At 40.6% G+C, this 20,053-nt stretch overlaps 1 protein-coding gene across 9 annotated transcripts in view; it reads left to right on the forward strand.

Annotated features, from left to right (window-relative positions):
- Positions 1-2,155: 2,155 nt before the first annotated feature.
- Positions 2,156-20,053, forward strand: part of LOC126335556 (E3 ubiquitin-protein ligase RBBP6) — a 356,043-nt gene continuing 338,145 nt past the window's right edge. For 2 of the 9 annotated variants that reach the window (XM_049998961.1, XM_049998967.1), the window contains exon 1: positions 2,156-2,390. The gene's annotated coding sequence lies outside the window, so the exon portion shown is untranslated. Of the gene's footprint in view, positions 2,692-20,053 lie in introns of all 9 variants that reach the window. The other 7 variants (XM_049998964.1, XM_049998970.1, XM_049998960.1 and 4 more) reach the window with 5 other exon arrangements.

Below are 20,053 nucleotides of genomic sequence, written 5' to 3' on the forward strand. Positions count from 1 at the left end.
AACATGCTCAATGGGGGACAGATCCGGATATCTTGCTGGCCAGGGTAGTTGACTTACACCTTCTAGAGCACGTTGGGTGGCACGGGATACATGCGGACGTGCATTGTCCTGTTGGAACAGCAAGTTCCCTTGCCGGTCTAGGAATGGTAGAACGATGGGTTCGATGACGGTTTGGATGTACCGTGCACTATTCAGTGTCCCCTCGACGATCACCAGAGGTGTACGACCAGTGTAGGAGATCGCTCCCCACACCATGATGCCGGGTGTTGGCCCGGTGTGCCTCGGTCGTATGCAGTCCTGATTGAGGCGCTCACCTGAACGGCGCCAAACACGCATACGACCATCATTGGCACCAAGGCAGAAGCGATTCTCATCGCTGAAGACGACACGTCTCCATTCGTCCCTCCATTCACGCCTGTCGCGACACCACTGGAGGCGGGCTGCACGATGTTGGGGCGTGAGCGGAAGACGGCCTAACGGTGTGTGGGACCGTAGCCCAGTTACATGGAGACGGTTGCGAATGGTCCTCGCCGATACCCCAGGAGCAACAGTGTCCCTAATTTGCTGGGAAGTGGCAGTGCGGTCCCCTACGGCACTGCGTAGGATCCTACGGTCTTGGCGTGCATCCGTGCATCGCTGCGATCCGGTCCCAGGTCGACGGGCACGTGCACCTTCCGCCGACCACTGGCGACAACATCGATGTACTGTGGAGACCTCACGCCCCACGTGTTGAGCAATTCGGCGGCACGTCCACCCGGCCTCCCGCATGCCCACTATACGCCCTCGCTCAAAGTCCGTCAACTGCACATACGGTTCACGTCCACGCTGTCGCGGCATGCTACCAGTGTTAAAGACTGCGATGGAGCTCCGTATGCCACGGAAAACTGGCTGACACTGACGGCGGCGGTGCACAAATGCTGCGCAGCTAGCGCCATTCGACGGCCAACACCGCGGTTCCTGGTGTGTCCGCTGTGCCGTGCGTGTGATCATTGCTTGTACAGCCCTCTCACAGTGTCCGGAGCAAGTATGGTGGGTCTGACACACCGGTGTCAATGTGTTCTTTTTTCCATTTCCAGGAGTGTAGTTTGGACAAGAAGAGAATAGAAGCTTTTGAAATGTGGTGCTATAGAAGAATGCTGAACATAATGTGGATAGATCACGTAACTAATGAGGAGGTATTGAATAGGATTGGGGAGAAGAGAAGTTTGTGGCACAACTTGACTAGAAGAAGGGATCGGTTGGTAGGACATGTCCTGAGGCATCAAGGGATCACAGATTTAGCATTGGAGGGCAGTGTGGAGGGTAAAAATCGTAGAGGGAGACCAAGAGATGAACACACCCAGCAGATTCAGAAGGATGTAGTTTCAGTAGGTACTGGGAGATGAAGAAGCTTGCAGAGGATAGAGTAGCATGGAGAGCTACATCAAACCAGTCTCAGGACTGACGAACACAACAACAAGCTATAATGTGGTTCTAGTATAAAACACATCAGATACGAGCTTAACGAAATCCATTATGGCCTCAGCCAGCTACTTCAACCAAAGTATATCTTTGAAAGGAGCGCAACCGCAGTACCTCTCGTAGCGTATATGCAAATAAAGGCAGTTAATTGCAAAGTGCACAATGTACACTGTACATGTATATTGCGCATATTCTAACAATATTATTTCAGACTTTACAACTGTAAGGCGCTTATGGAAACCATCAGCTGTTCGGACTAAGTAGCGGAGTCGGCTCGCATTTCAGTATTTGTAACTGTCTGAATTTTTAGACCCATTTCATTGCTACGCAAATATTTGCTGCGAGTAGGCCTATAGTGTAACACCTGTAACAACAACTTTGCTCCCTGTTGTGTGGATTATTCGCTATCCCCCAGACTGTCTGACATGTATCATTCCGCAAATCTCACTGTTCATATTTGGAGCAATTAGGAATCAACTTTGCTCCAAAAGTTTTTCCGTATAGAATCGTCGCTGGCATATTTTTTGGAAAGTCTTACTTGAAACCACAGCTCTGCATGCTGTTAGATGCTGAGTGACAATCAAATAACATATTTTCCAGAAATACTCATGAAAACTAAGCACTACTAGTTTTTTTTTATGAACTGAAGCGAATATTGTATATGTAGCTGTTGAACCGGAACCAGAGATTGTATAACCGGGAGCAAATGATGTCTTTGGTAGGAAACTGAATTTCAACTTTTATTGCGTTATTCGTATCAGTGGAAAGAAAAGTGTGTTTCGACAGACAACGTTTTAAAGTATTATGAACTCTTGTTATTTGATTTCATACTTACGAAATGTTTACGTGTGAGTCAATATCTAGTAATGATTTGATTGGCGTTGTTGTTTTGTGACGTCAGTGGTTTTGTGTATGTTCGTCATTGCAAGGTAATGAGAAAATCAATAAATTTTTGTGTAATTGAAATAAGTGTAGTGTTGTTATACGTTAATTATCATCTTGGAAGGCAACTGATATCGTGTGTGTGAACTTGGAACTTACATGGGACGGACGTTTATTCGGTAATATTAGTGTACTAGGTGCTTCACCGAAGCCATAGTTAATAGCAAACTTATTTTCGAGTGACTTTTGTGATTTTGTGCAGCCTCACACGAAAAAATATATATGTTCAATTCAAGTGTGAAGTTCTTCGAAATAACATTAGACTGCTGACCTGCGTGTTTCAACATGGTAAAGATGCGTACGAAACATATTTTGCATGTTGAACATTCGTAAGTCTTACCGAGCTTATGCCAAGCATCACTGTAATGCACGATGTATTGCATTAAGGATAGCAATCCCCTCAGAATATAGCGTGAGTGACAGCATTAACACCTTGTCACGTTGCTTGAAAGTAACTCGTACGTAGATTATTTCTTCGTATTTCTGTTATAACTCATACCTTGAACTCTTTATTACATAGTCTCACATTTAATCAGTTTCATAACTTCCTTTTCCTTTACATGTAGCAGCAACATAGTATTTTAACTGACAGCATTTATTAACGCTTTGAGACATGCCCACTTAATATTGCATGTGCATAATTAGACTATACACTTATATTTTGCTTGGTTAATTTAGAATATTTTTCTATAAATGATAGGTCTGTACCATTATTTCGTGCAGTGACAATATTGCTGGCATAGAAAGAAGTAAGTTTTCGTGAAATGTAATGAAGTGAAGGTAGCTTACCTGTTGTGGTTTTGTTTATAACTTCAAATTCTTTTAGTTATTGCAAGGCCGTTGAGTATCATCTATTACATCTCTTCAGATATTCATTGTTTAAATAAGAGTAATATCTTAAACGGAAAACTGCACATTTATTTACATTTTTTTTATTTTCATCATTGATGCAATGTCGTCTTGGCCTATAACAATTTTTGATGATTCTTGATATAATCATTTAGTGAATGATATCTAAAAGGCTCATGATTGTGTCTAGTACCAAATATAATATGGGACTGGTATTTCTTACTTGCCTTTTCCTGTGACAACATTATGACAGAAATTTAAGTGGCCTTTCGTGTTTTTCTATTTGTATTTCAATGTGTTACCCAAAACGCAAACTGCTGTGAATGCCTCATAAATTGTTGTTTATGCCACTTCATGATATGGTTACTACAAAGTTATCAACAAGGTTTACCTAATTGGCACTGCACTTAAGCTATTACATTTAAATCTACAAAAGAGCTGCGAATAGATATTTAAAACTTGTTGGAGGTAATAACTTGTCAGTTAACTCAGAAGCGGTGATGATTCATGACCCAGTTATTTTACTTAGTTTACTGGCCCTAGTGTTTGAGCAGAAAAGTAAGTGATCCACCATAGCAACCACCAGTTAGAGAACAAGCTTGGTTACTGTTCTGTACAGTCGTACTACACTTTACAACAGGTGCTGGTTACCGTCACTATTATGAACGTAGATTTAGTGTCATGGAGTTGCACATGTGTTGCTACTACAACTATATTGTGCATGTGGGTGATGCCGACTGACAAATCTATGCCTAGCTCTGTCACTTTGTTATACCGATCCAGGTGTACTTCAGTGGTTATTTTGCTGGTGTGTAAGATGTGCATGAAATGGAGGTCAGTCTCTCTCTCTCTCTCTCTCTCTCTCTCTCTCTCTCTCTCTCTCTCTCTCTCTCTCTCTCTCTCCCCCCCCCCCCCCCCCCCCCACTCCCTCTCTTTCACTCTCTTTTGTTTATCTAAACAACACAGAGGTCAAGACAAAGAGAGAATCTAGGTCATGTTGTCAAGGACTGCTGAAAACATGTATTGTGTCATTTTTATTTTTGCGGACTGTGAGTGTTCCATGACATATTTTATTCTTGGGTGGAATAGCTCCTGGTTTTTCTAGTGAGGAGGGTAGTGGTATTTTGACAGTTGTGGGATTCAGGTCATAGGCCCCTTGTCTGATATCTTTAGTGATCTGTTATGTAGCCCTGTTAGGATGAAAGTTCATAATGTGGTAGTGAGTTGAGAAGGCCAAGAAATGTGAATAAGGAGTATTGCTAAAGGTTACGTAGTGGACCCTCGAATGTGTTTTCAGCAGTTTGTGTACATACAGTGCATCAAAATACTCATTGGATACTTCATTTCCCAATGTACTTTTCTTGATTTCCCTTGCAGTTTTAGTTTTCATTGTGAGAAGTGCGTTAAATGTGTCAAAGTCGCTTTTAAATATGGCACAAATGTAGACATTGGACTATGCTAAAAGTAAACCTGTTTGTTCGGCATTACGTTGGTTGGCTTAGCAAATTCTGAACCAGATTATCGTCTTCTAACACCAGCATGTGCTACACATCAGTCTGTCACCACAACCAAGACTTCAGGCGAGGATCCAGCATTACATCCTAGCCAAAATCTTTATTGTTTTGTCAGACTGATCTGTAGCATAGCTGATTCCTTGTTGGTTGTTTCTAACACTTACTTCACATGTCAATATGGCAATGTGTGGACCGCACTTTGTGTTTGCTTCTGCAATTTTTGGTATTGTGTAGAGTCTATTGGGCATAGGGAAACATCCAATTCCACACATCTGCTTTGACCCATGGCATCATGAAGATGGCAGACACTCCCATTTCCATTATATAAAATGTGGTGGCCATAATTTAACTACACACAACCACATACAGAAATAAAAACAAGATGAAATATTTTGCTCCAGCAATGAAATGAAAGTACCAGGACAACTATGGGAAGTAGAGGCTTTAGGGCGGGACACACGTAATACATGATGCTTACAACCATCCAAACAAATATTATCCTCAAAAGAAAGAAAAATGCTCACCATTCAACACATTGCTACGAAAACGAAACAGTAGGAATTGTACATTTCAAATGACCTGTGTAGCTCAAACAAAGCCATCGATACTGGTCACGTACAGCCAAGTCAGAAACTTGGAATCACAAATTTCACTTGCCCTGATGTGGCTCAAACCGAACTCATCAGTACCTAGAACACACGCAACACAAAAACGAGGTATTGCAAATTGCACTTCATATACATATCTTAACTGGAGTGCTTGATGTGTGAAGCCATCACACAACTTGAAAGCCCCAAAACCCACGAGTTTCTCTTAATGAAATAAAATAAATGCAAAAATAAAAACTGTAAACCAGAAGAAAAATAATATACATAATGCATTAAAAACTAAATAAACCAGAATAAGTCCCTATACATATAGATCGACATGTGTTATAACAGCAACACCACCAAATATAGATGTCCGTGGTCCGAGGAGGTGGGACTCTAGTCAACTTCATGTGTTCATGACAAATGTGACAATGAACATACTCGGAAATAAAGCTGAAACCCTGCAAAAGCTTGATAGTGCTAATCATATCTTCCCAAAAGGAGAGTTACATTTTAGAGCATAAAATATATGCAACACTAATAGTACTTAACACGTACATGAACACACAACCACCCAATACTCAAAATAGTTAACTCACTAGTAAAGCAGCACACTGTTGCAGTCACAACTAAACACAATGATCAGATAAAGTCAGATGTTCTCCCTGTCATTTTCTTATAGGCTATTTGACTGTTGATATGCCTTTTAGCATTCCCATTACATCTTAGTGGTGCAATACTGACTGGATGCTTAATCAGAAGGAATGGGGTTCAGTTCTCAACCCAGCCAGCCAGTCATGTTTACAGCACATTTCCAAAATGGCTTAAGGTCAATACAGGGATAGTTCTTTCATGACAACATTGCCAGTTTCCTTCCCCAGTCCAAACTTGTGCTCGCAAATTCCAGTATGCATATAAAAGGTACCATAATAACTGTTGTTGTGGTCTTCGGTCCAGAGACTGGTTTGATGCAGCTCTACATGCTACTGTATCATGTGCAAGCTTCTTCATCTCCCAGTATCTACTGCAACCTACATCCTTCAGAATATGCTTATTGTATTCACCTCTTGGTCTCCTTCTGGGATTCTTACCCTGCACGCTGCTGTCCGATACTAAACTGGTGATCCCTTGATGCCTCAGAACATGTCCTACCAACCGATCCCTTCTTCTAGTTAAGTTGTGCCACAAACTCCTCTTCTCTCCAATTCTATTCAATACCTCCTCATTAGTTATGTGATCTACCCATCTAATTTTTAGCATTCTTCTGTAGCACCATATTTCGAAAGCTTCTATTCTCTTCTTGTTCAAACCATTCATCGTCCATGTTTCACTTCCGTATATGGCTACGCTCCATATAAATACTTTCAGGAACGACTTCCTGACACTTAAATCTATACTCGATGTTAACAAATTTCTCTTCTTCCAAAACACTTTCCTTGCCATTGCCAGTCTACATTTGATATCCTCTCTCCTTCGACCATCATCAGTTATTTTGCTCCCCAAATAGCAAAGCTCACTTACTACTTTTAAGTGTCTCATTTCCTAATCTAATTCCCTCAGCATCATTCAATTTAATTCGACTACATTCCATTATCCTTCTTTTGCTTTTGTTTATGTTCATTTTATATCCTCCTTTCAAGACACTGTCCATTCCGTTCAACTGCTCTTCCAGCTCCTTTGCTGTCTCTGACAGAATTACAGTGTCATCAACAAACCTCAAAGTTTTTATTTCTTCTCCATGAATTTTATTTCCTACTCCGAATTTTTCTTTTGTTTCCTTTACTGCTTGCTCATTATACAGATTGAATAACATCGGGAAGAGCTACAACCCTGTCTCACTTCCTTCCCAACTCCTGCTTCCCTTTCATGTCCCTCGACTCTTATAACTGTCGTCTGGTTTCTGTACAAATTGTAAATAGCCTTTCACTCCCTGTATTTTACCCCTGCCACCTTCAGAGTTTGAAGGAGCCATTTCATCTTCCTCTACACCCTCTTCCATTTCCATAATACTGTCCTCAAGTACATAACCCTTGTACAGACCCTCTATATTCTCTTCCTGCTTTCCCTTCTTTGCTTAGAACTGGGTTTCCCTCTGAGCTCTTGATATTCATACAATTGGTTCTCTTTTCTCTAAAGGTCTCTTTCATTTTCCTGCAAGCAGTACATATCTTACCCCTTAGTGAGATGCCTCTACGTCCTTACATTTGTCCTCTAGCCATACCTGTGTAGCCATTTTGCACTTCCTGCCGATCTCATCTTTCGAGTCGTTTGTATTCCTTTCATCAGTTAAATTCAATATTTGAAACAAATGCTAATAAAGAGATAGAGTTGCTGGCCAGTACTTACCTCAGCTCAGTACAGCCGATAGATAAACAAAAAACAACCGAACTTTTACGTTCCTAGCTTTCGGAATAAATGTTCCTTCGTCAGGGAGGAGAGAGGGGAAAGAAAGACAAGAAGGGAAAGTGGATATAGTTACTCACAACCCAGGTTATGAAGCAACAGGTAAAGGAAAACAGGGAGGGTAGCGAGGATGGAGGCGTGGCTGTCAGAGGGAAGCCAAAGATATTCTATTGTAAGTACTGTGCCAGCTTCAAACCAAAGAGGATGAATACAGAAGTAAAGAGGTATATAGTATGAAAGAGGAGAAGACTGAAGAGTAAATGGGAGTGAGGTTGTTTAACGTAGGTTCGGTCCAGGGGGATGGCGGGATGAAAGGATGTGTTGGAGTGCAAGTTCCCATCTGCGCAGTTCAGAGGGACTGGTGTTGGGTGGTAAATTAAAATAGTAATCATAAGAAGGAATAAAACACGGAAGGAAGGACGAGAAGAAAGAAATTGTGTTGGTAATGTTCAAAATCAAAGGAAGACCACTAAATAAGAAAAATATGGCAAAAGCTGACCAGACCATGCAAGTATGTCCAAATCAGGGGAAAAGAACACACGTTGCTCAAAAACAGAGATAGCGAATAGCAAAAAAAAAGATCGCGCCATCCCCCTGGACTGTACCTACGTTAAACAACCTCACTCCCCTTTTACTCTTCAGTCTTCTCCTCTTTCCCTTTCCTCTTTAGCCATTCATGCATCTTCTCATCCTACATCTTTATACTATATACCTCTTTACTTCTGTATTCATCCTCTTTGGTTTGAAGCTGGCACAGTACTTACAATAGAATATCTTTGGCTCCCCTCTGACAGCCATGCCTCCATCCTTGCTACCCTCCCTGTTTTCCTTTCCCTGTTGCTTCATAACCTGGGTAGTGAGTAACTAAATCCACTTTCCCTTCTTCTCTTTCTTTCCCCTCTCTCCTTCCTGATGAAGGAACATTTATTCCGAAAGCTAGGAACATAAATTTTCGGTTGTTTTTTGTGTATCTATCAGCTGTACTGAGCTGAGGTAAGTACTGGCCAGCCCCTCTATCTCTTTGTTCGTATTGGTTTCACATCTTTATATGAGATTTTTCATTAATTATTTAAATTCAATATTTGTTCTATTATCCAAGGATTTCTCCTAGCCCTCGTCATTTTACCTACTTTATCCTCTGTTGCCTTCACTATTTCATCCCTCAAAGCTACCCATTCTTTTACTGTATCTCTTTCCCCCATTCCTGTCAGTCGTTCCCTAATGCTTTTCCTGAAACTCTGTACAACCTCTGGTTCTGTCCATTTATCCAGGTCCCATCTCCTTAAATTCCCATATTTTTGCAGTTTTAATCTATAGGTCATAACCAACAGATTCTAGTCAGAGTCCACATCTGCCCCTGGAAATGTCTTACAATTTAAAATCTGTTTCCTAAATCTCTGTCTTACCATTATATAAGCTATCTGAAACCTTCCAGTATCTCCGGGCCTTTTTCATGTATACAACCTTCTTTCATGATTCTTGAACCAAGTGTTAGCTATGATTAAGTTATGCTCTGTGCAAAATTCTACCAGGCGGCTTCGTCTTTTCATTTCTTACCCCCATTCCATATTCACCTATGTTTCCTTCTCTTCCTTTTCCTACTACCAAATACCGGTCACCCATGGCTATTAAATTTTCATGTCCCTTCACTATCTGAATAATTTCTTTTATCTCATCATACATTTTATCAATCTCTTCGTCATCTGCGGAGTTAGTTGGCATATAAACTTGTACAACTGTGGTAGGTGTGGGCTCTGTGTCTATCTTGACCACAATAATGCGTTTACTATGCTCTTTGTAGTAGCTTACCCGCACTCCTATTTTTTAAAAAATTCATTATTAAACCTACTCCTGCATTACCCCCTATTTGATTTTGTATTTATAACCCTGTATTCACCTGACCAAAAGTCTTGTTCCTCCTGCCACTGAACTTCACTAATTCCCACTATATCTAATTTTAACCTACCCATTTCCCTTTTTAAATTTTCTAACCTACCTGCCAGATTAAGGGATCTGACATTCCACGCTCCGATCCGTAGAACGCCAGTTTTATTTGTCCTAATAATGACGTCCTTCTGAGTAGTTCCCGCCCGCCCGGAGATCCGAATGGGGGACTATTGTACCTCCGGAATATTTTATCCAAGAGGATGCCATCATCATTTAACCATACAGTAAAGGTGCATGGCCTTGGGAATAATTACGGATGCAGTTTCTCCTTGCTTTCAGCCATTCACAGTACCAGCACAGCAAGGCCTTTTTGGTTAGCGTTAAAAGGCTAGATCAATCAATCATTCAGACTGTTGCCCCTGCAACTACTGAAAATGCTGCTGCCCCTCTTCAGGAACCACACGTTTGTCTGGCCTCTCAACAGATAACCCTCCATTGTGGTTGCACCTACGGTACGGCTATCTGTCTCGCTGAGACATGCAAGCATCCCCACCAACGGCAAGGTCCATAGTTCATAACTATAGTTGGTTATTCTCATGACATTACGTTCATTGGCTTCAGAAACTCACAACGACCTGACCTACACATCAGGCTATGCTATAGATCTGTATTTCAACCCAACTGAGACTTCATACATTTCTTGGATGTGGCAGCTCTCACCGAAACTATTACACTCCAGCCTAATGAAGACCTCATGCGACACCAAAGATGTCTTTGTTTATTATACTGAAAGACATCTTTGGTATCGCATGAGGTCTTCATTAGGCTGGATTGTAATAGTTTCGGTGATATATATATAAAAGAATCAATCATCAGCTGCACTTCTTTTTACTTTCCCAGTTTCATCACAGTAGGCTTAATCTGTTACCTTCAGAAAAAGTCTTCAAACATAGGTACGCTGACATCAAATATGGCTCTTTCTTAAAGACAGAATAAATAGTGTCACATTGCAAAACTACATAATATATAGGATGAAGAGCAACCAAAGGACTTACATTGCAAATAGTGTATAGGCCATTCCATCCCAACTGGTCTAATCTTGAGAAAAGTTACCACATGAGCATCATGTATTTTGCTGAAATTGTGTATGAACATTCACACATGTTTGTAATGAACGTTGGTAAATTTTTACTTTCACCAGGTTAATACTTCCAGTGAATAGAAACTTGTGAGTTTTCGGCAACTTTGAGACTTACTATTTCTGGCAATATTGTCTTGAAAGAAACAAAACTAGGCCGTCTTGTACAACTTTTTGTGCTCTTTTACATAGGATAATAAAAAAAATTCCTGAGCGGTTTTCATATCAATGATTTGAAGCAAACTATACTGAGAAAGTAGATGCTTGAAAAAAAAAGTGAAATTTAGCCTTTTATAGCTCTAAAAGAAATTGTGTGATAAACCTGGAACTTTGCACATAACAACTTGGTACCACAGTACAAGCTCTTAGAATGTAAAAATCTCATCCTCATACTGTCACCTAATAGTTAACAAATTGAAGGCAAATTTGACATTTTTATTAAAACTGCCAAAACTGGTTATTTTTGCTCAATTTTACAAAAAAAGAATCTTCTGTAAACTCTTTTAAATTATTTTCATTATAAAGGCCATCTTCTAAGCCACTGAGAAAACTATATTTGGTTTCGCAAAGCAAGTTTTATAAGACCCTGAAAAACCACAAGGTGGAGGTGCATTGAAAATGGGTCCTTAGTCTGTTGGTATTTATGAAATCTGGCATTTTTTATGATGTTCTACAACTGTTTAACACTCTGTGGAAGATAATATCAAAATTCCTCACAACTGTGGAATGAGCTTGAGTCAGAAAAACTGGACATAAGGGATTTATTTTAGATAGACATATCTACAATATTCAGCTCTACAAAATTCTTTCTTTTTTATTGTTTTCTAGTTTCTGTCACTGTTTTGATTGCAATCATTTCTTTGTGGTGACTAGTTTCGGGCTTACAGAAACGTCCAATTCCACCAGTTTGCTTTGACCAAAGACTTCATCAGTATGACAGTAACTACCATTCTCAACATCTACAATATATCACCTACGACATCATTACATAAACATTACAACAAACATGAAAATACATATAAAACCAACAAACATCTCTCTCCAAAAATACAATCAAACTAACAGGACCAGAGCGGGAAATTGATGGTGTTCAGGTGGGGACAAACTGAATATAAACACAAACAGACACACACAATGATCCCAAACCATACAAAATGATGGCATAAAAACACAAAATTTCCAAATTCCGCTACACTTACAATATGGAAAGGAATCGGTCACTTCCGTTCACCTACATAGCTCAACCGCAATTGTCGATACCACAAAATAAAAACCAACTACTACAAAAATTATAGTCACACCACAACTATCAATACCACAAAGCCAACACCAAAAACAACAAATATTGGAATCGGACACTTTCCTTGACCTATGTACGTCAACAGCAACTCAAGATACGAAAATGTACATAGGTACGACGACAAATTAGGATCAGTCAATTCCCATGACCTACACAGCTCAAATACAACTGACGATAAAAAAAAAATAAAGCACTTCCTCTAAGGCACACAAATCAACCACAAGTGCCGATACCAAAACATCAACGACCAACACATGCAGTAAATAACACTGACACAACAACACATAAAAAGCCCATCAATAATCATAACATGTGAATAATAGACGCAAAACGATGACTACTTACTGTAAAAAAAAAGTTCTGGTGCTGCACACTAACCCTGAACGTGCGTATTCTGCTTGCATACACCGCATTTCAGTATCTCCGTCGAAAGACCAAAAAGTTGCAGAAACTTAATGACAGACAACATGTCGTCCCCCTTTTCCATTCGCAGACGCGCACTATTAACCTTAGAAGTCATATCCATACCTAATAAAAGAAGCCACAGATTGAATTATACGACTTAACGCACGACAAACAGAAAACCAATAATATCAAACGACACCGCAATAACATAAACACAATGGATACGTAATTCTTAACTTACTGAAACTAATTTCCATTCTTCTATAACAGTCACGACCGATAAATGCACACTTCAAGCACTGACACCAAAATGAACCCAATACACCACATAACACGCAGATGATACAATACCATGAGTGGACCCAACCAACCGCAACAAGATGACATCTATAAACATAACACAGTCATAAACTTAACTTCGCGCCGTCATGACCTCACACAACACAACACCCTTACGTCATGGGTCAAAGCTGACAGGTGGGATCGGACGCCTCCTTTGACCCCTAGTTTCAGACTATCATATTCATTTTCAAATCATAGCCTTACATGTTGTGTTCGAATGGAAAGAAATCATGGTCTATACGCATATGAAGTGTAATATTTTGTATTCATGTTATGTTTTGTAGTGACAAATAGGGAACGTTTGATTACTCACATATACATTCATGGACTGTATGATTACACTTAAAGTCTAAAGCTATGATTTGAAATGGATGTGATGGTCTGAAACTAGTCACCACAAAGAAATAAATATTATTTTAACTGTGACTGGTATTGGAATAAAAATAAAAATATTTAATACCCAAGTTGCTGGTCCTAACCTCCATCAGTATGAAATGGTATAAGATAGTTAATAAAAAGAATAGTTTCTCTTTTTTCTGGCTCTAGTGATTTGAGGTGATTATATTTGAAAAGTGTAATATTTTGAGTTGTGTCAAATTAAAATTTCTTCCAAACAATCCCACCAGTGACATCATCTGGCTGACAATATAATCTTCCTCATGACATTCTGCTGCTAATTAATGAACACTGTAAGAAAATTCGAGTAACTCAAAGTAAACACAAGCTTAGGATCCTAAAAGAGACTTCTTCTTGCTTTGGCCACTGACTATTATAAAAATGTGTCATAAGGCTTAGGATACTACGTTAGTAAATGCAACTGCGGCTGCTGTTGCACAGATATCAGGCATGGCCTCCCAACGCAATAGGGGTGCTGGTTTTCTTACTATTAAGTGGAACCAGTAGTGGTTAAGTTACCACAGACCATAGTAACACATTTATACAAGTTTTCATCAGTAAACTAAATTTTCCACATAAACAGGAAACTATGCTCACTATGCTTAAGGCGACCACAACCTGCCTATCTGACCCATGTTAATTTAGGCAAGTATTTGACCCATTTCTGGAAAAAAAAAAAAAAAAGATTCAGGACCGTAATATTTTTGCTGTGTTACATGATGCTAATAGTCAACTGTAATAAAATATACTTTATCCATGTTATAGTTTTGAAGAAATACTGTTCTAAATTTATTAACAAAAAATATTAAAATTTTTTTGCAGATTTTTTTAAATTTTGCGAACTTCCTAATGAGGGAATATTAATGAACGTAATACCAGAGGTGGCTTTGTATGTTATGCAGAGTCCCTGAAAATTTCTTTCATTTATCTATGATAGCTTTTGATATAATGGGCCATTTGTACTGAAAATTTAGTTTGTGGAAAATTGACTTTAAAGAAAAAACTTCTGAAATTTGTTACTTACAGTTAATTAAAACTGTCCTGCTGTATATGATGGCCCTTCTTTGGCCATAGGAAGTCTTCCAGCTTCCTTTTCACCTTCCCAGATGTTTGTCTTGCTTTCTTGGCCATATTTGATACAGATCTGTCTGCATTGGCTGTCCTCATTTTATCGCAATGTTGCAGCCCATTGATCATATTTTCACCAGGATTAATTCCCAACTTTTTCAGTACCCAACATTTTCCAATATTACCACAATTGAATGTAATAACAGCATCATGAACTGCTAGTTTCATTGGATGCATGCCTACAAATACAGTTTTAGGAAGGCAGTTCCCCATTAAGCTGTTGAAACATTCATTTGGGTTGTGTGTCTGCCCATGCAAACATTTCCTTAGAAAGTCAGGATGAGCTAAGTCTCTAAAAATAGGTTTAGTTGCTGTAATAACAGCAGCAGGAACATAGTGCTGGTGAGAATAAAGTTCTCCAGTTGCCTGAGCCCTATTGTATTTGCACCATGAATTTTCTCCTAATGGACACAATCCATGACATGGCTTATCATCAGTAGAGGACTTTGGAAGAATATGGCCCAAACATCTCTCTTCATTGCCTCCAGATTCTCCTTATTGCCTGCCTATAGCATACCTGCAAGTTTTCTGTTTCAGTTTTAGTTAACCGACCCTGTCTGGTCAACAATTTTCCATCTTCTAATTTTTTTCCTCTGATACCAACAGTTAGTTTTCTCAGCCTTGTTCCCAAACGTTTTTGAACATGGCTTACACATTCTGTTTTGCTATTAATGGCATCTCCATATGGCTTAGAGTTCACCACATTGTTGTACACCTTACTGTCACCATCACACAAATATTTGTGTACCGTACACTTCTGATTTCTACGGAGCGATGAAATATTTGTTGTACTCCATGAACTTCAATACTGCCACTTGTTCCTCTAAAATTAGCCACACAGTTGTGTTCTTTTTGTTCATTGACTTTACACATTTGCAATATTTAGACATTATCTCCACATCTAACACTTTACCGGTGTCTACACTTGTGGTAGTCACTACTCCATTCAGAGACGAGTGTCCTCTTTTTCTGACAACTTCCATCAAGTGCAACTGCAATATCCGAACATCCACCATGGTACTGAAACAGAGGATGACAGACTAAAGGCCGAAATACTAAATGTCTTCTTCCAAAGCTGTTTCACAGAGGAAGACTGCACTGTGCTTCCTTCTCTAGATTGTCGCACAGTTGACATAATGGTAGATATCGAAATAGACGACAGAGGGATAGAGAAACAATTAAAATCACTCAAAAGAGGAAAGGCCGCTGGTCCTGATAGGATACCAGTTTGATTTTACACAGAGTACGCGAAGGAACTTGCCCCCCTTCTTGCAGCGGTGTACCGTAGGTCTCTAGAAGAGCGAAGCGTTCCAAAGGATTGGAAAAGGGCACAGGTCATCCCCGTTTTCAAGAAGGGACGTCGAACAGATGTGCAGAACTATAGACCTATATCTCTAACGTCGATCAGTTGTAGAATTTTGGAACACGTATTATGTTAGAGTATAATGACTTTCCTGGAGACTAGAAATCTACTCTGTAGGAATCAGCATGGGTTTCGAAAAAGACGGTCGTGTGAAACCCAGCTCGCGCTATTCGTCCACGAGACTCAGAGGGCCTTAGACACGGGTTCGCAGGTAGATGCCGTGTTTCTTGACTTCTGCAAGGCGTTTGACACAGTTCCCCACAGTTGTTTAATGAACAAAGTAAGAGCATACGGACTATCAGATCAATTGTGTGATTGGATTGAGGAGTTCCTAGATAACAGAACGCAGCATGTCATTCTCAATGGAGAGAAGTCTTCCGAAGTAAGAGTGATTTCAGGTGTGCCGCAGGGGAGTGTCATAGGACCGTTGCTATTCACAATATACATAAATGACCTGGTGGATGACATTGGAAGTTCACTGAGGCTTTTTGCAGATGATGCTGTGGTGTATCGAGAGGTTGCAACAATGGAAAATTGTACTGAAATGCAGGAGGATCTGCAGCGAATTGACGCATGGTGCACGGAATGGCAATTGAATCTCAATGTAGACAAGTGTAATGTGATGCGAATACATAGAAAGATAGGTCCCTTATCATTTAGCTACAAAATAGCAGGTCAGCAACTGGAAGCAGTTAATTCCATAAATTATCTGGGAGTACGCATTAGGAGTGATTTAAAATGGAATGATCATATAAAGTTGATCGTCGGTAAAGCAGATGCCAGACTGAGATTCATTGGAAGAATCCTAAAGAAATGCAATCCGACAACAAAGGAAGTAGGTTACAGTACGCTTGTTCGCCCAATGCTTGAATACTGCTCAGCAGTGTGGGATCCGTGCCAGGTGGGGTTGATAGAAGAGATAGAGAAGATCCAACGGAGAGCAGCACGCTTCGTTACAGGATCATTTAGTAATTGCGAAAGCGTTACGCAGATGATAGATAAACTCCAGTGGGAGACTCTGCAGGAGAGACGCTCAGTAGCTCGGTACGGGCTTTTGTTAAAGTTTCGAGAACATACCTTCACCGAAGAGTCAAGCAGTATATTGCTCCCTCCTACGTATATCTCACAAAGAGACCATGAGGATAAAATCAGAGAGATTAGAGCCCACACAGAAGCATACCGACAATTCTTCTTTCCACGTACAATACGAGACTGGAATAGAAGGGAGAACCGATAGAGGTACTCAGGGTACCCTCCGCCACACACCGTCAGGTGGCTTGTGGAGTATGGATGTAGATGTAGATGTAGATTTTCTTCCACTGCTTCCCTAACAGCCAGTTTCATGCTTTCCTCACTGACCTCACATACAGCTTTCTCTAATATTGCAGTCAGTTTTTCAAGTTTATTTGGTGGTTGATGTAGGTTCATCACTGAACAAAATGTTCTCCCTGTAGCCATGCCCTTGCCAATGGATTGTAAGGCATAAACTAATCTAGTATTGATTTCATAAGGGCCACTTGCATCTGGTTTTGAAGAACTCATAAATGAAATCACAGCTGAGCATTTAATGCAAATTAAATTCAAAGCAATTGCTAGGCTTTTTCTCCCACTGGCACTCATAAAAACTCACACTCTGATAATATTCTGATTTTTATAATATTGTTACTGCACCCCTTGTCACTTACAGTAAATTTGTTGTAACTCTCTTGAAATGGTGAGAGCTTCTTTGATGATGCACTTGTTAAACAATTACAATTAGATACATCATTTCCAGGCAACATAACCTCTTGTACTACAGAAAGCTTTCTAAACTTGTTTCCTCTAAACTGTTGTTTCTTGCAAATGCCTTTACGTTTCATGATCTTCAATAAACACAACAAAACACACGTAAACAAGCGCTGCAAACGTAAGTATAACAACTACTCGCAATCACACTTGAACAAAACTAACCACATGTTTGAAAGCGTGTTGTTTACAAACAGCAGAAACAAAAGAATACCAACCATTGCATTGCCAGGATAGCCAACACTCTTGGGAGGAAAAAAAAAAAAAAAAAAAAAAAAAAAAAAAAAAAAAAAAAACTAACGTGCAATGTAGAGGATATAAAGGTCTAAAATATATGCAGAAAAGTGGGCGTGGCACATAAACACACGTGGTTGGAAAATGCTCTTTAAATGCTCAAAAAAATTTTTTTTCAGCAAAATCCTTTTCAGAGTACTTAAATAAAACCTTAATCTATCAAAATATGATGAAATATATTAAAAACAAAGATTCCAAGACTTACCAAGCGGGAAAACGCCGGTAGACAGGCACAATAAATCAAACACACACACAAAATTTCTAGCTTTCGCAACCAACAGTTGCTTCTTCAGGAAAGAGGGGAAGGAGAGGGAAAGACAAAAGGATGTGGGTTTTAAGGGAGAGGGTAAAGAGTCATTCCAATCCCGGGAGCGGAAAGACTTACCTTAGGGGGAAAAAAAAGGACGGGTGTACACTCGCGCACACACACAGACACAAGCAGACATTTGTAAAGGCAAAGAGTTCAGGCAGAGATGTCAGTCGAGGCGGAAGTACAGAGGCAAAGAAGTTGTTGAGAGACAGGTGAGGTATGAGTGGCGGCAACTAGAAATTAATGGGGGTTGAGGCCTGGCGGATATCGAGAAGAGAGGATATACTGAGGGCAAGTTCCCATCTCCGGAGTTCGGATAGGTTGGTGTTGGTGGGAGGTATCCAGATAACCCGGACGGTGTAACACTGTGCCAAGATGTGCTGGCCGTGCACCAAGACATGTTTAGCCACAGGGTGAGCCTCATTACCAACAAACACTGTCTGCCTGCGTCGATTCATGCAAATGGACAGTTTGTTGCTGGTCATTCCCACATAGAAAGCGTCACAGTGTAGGCAGGTCAGCTGGTAAATCACGTGGGTGCTTTCACATGTGGCTCTGCCTTTGATTGTGTACACCTTCCGGGTTACAGGACTGGAGTAGGTGATGGTGGGAGGGTGCAGAGGACAGGTTTTACACCGGAGGTGGTTACAAGGGTAGGAGCCAGAGGGTAGGGAAGGTGGTTTGGGGATTTCATAGGGATGAACCAAGAGGTTACGAAGGTTAAGTGGACGGTGGAAAGACACTCTTGGTGGAGTGGGGAGGATTTAATGAAGGATGGATCTCATTTTGGGACAGGATTTTAGGAAGTCGTATCCCTGCTGGAGAGCCACATTCAGAGTCTGGTCCAGTCCCAGGAAGTATCCTGTCACAAGTGGGACACTTTTGGGGTTCTTCTGTGAGAGGTTCTGGGTTTGAGGGGATGAGGAAGTGGCTCTGGTTATTTGCTTCTGTACCTGGTCGGGAGGGTAGTTGCGGGATGCGAAAGCTGTTTTCAGATTGTTGGTGTAATGGTTCAGGGATTCAGGACTTGAGCAGATTCGTTTGCCACGAAGGCCTAGGCTGTAGGGAAGGGACCGTTTGATATGGAATGGGTGGTAGCTGTCATAATGGAGGTACTGTTGCTTGTTGGTGGGTTTGATGTGGACGGATGTGTGAAGCTGGCCATTGGACAGATGGAGGTCAACGTCAAGGAAAGTGGCATGGGATTTGCAGTAGGACCAGGTGAATCTGATGGAACCAAAGGAGTTGAGGTTGGAGAGGAAATTCAGGTGTTGTTCTTCACTGTGAGTCCATATCATGAAGATGTCATCAATAAATCTGTACCAAACTTTGGGTTGGCAGGCTTGGGTAACCAAGAAGGCTTCCTCTAAGTGACCCATAATTAGGTTGGCATATGAGGGGGCCATCCTGGTACCCATGGCTGTTCCCTTTAATTGTTGGTATGTCTGGCCTTCAAAAGTGAAGAAGTTGTGGGTCAGGATGAAGCTGGCTAAGGTGATGAGGAAAGAGGTTTTAGGTAGGGTGGCAGGTGATTGGCGTGAAAGGAAGTGCTCCATTGCAGTGAGGCCCTGGACGTGCGGAATACTTGTGTATAGGGAAGTGGCATCAATGGTTACAAGGATGGTTTCCGGGGATAGCAGACTGGGTAAGGATCCCAGGTGTTCGAGAAAGTGGTTGGTGTCTTTGATGAAGGGTGGGAGACTGCATGTAATGGGTTGAAGGTGTTGATCTACGTAGGCAGAGATACGTTCTGATGAAAAGTGAAAATCTGTTTTTTTTTTACTGAACCTTGATGTGGTCCCCTTAAACCAGAACTATGGTAGCACAATAGTAGCATTAAACAATAACAAGAAGTATAGATAATTCTCTGTTGCTTGATTCCTTTCCAAAATATGTAAGGGAGACTGCAATTAACTTCATCAAAATTAACACAATGTGACTGTGGT

The sequence above is a fragment of the Schistocerca gregaria genome, chromosome 2 (assembly GCF_023897955.1).
Source record: "Schistocerca gregaria isolate iqSchGreg1 chromosome 2, iqSchGreg1.2, whole genome shotgun sequence".
NCBI classification, from domain to species: Eukaryota; Metazoa; Arthropoda; class Insecta; order Orthoptera; family Acrididae; genus Schistocerca; species Schistocerca gregaria.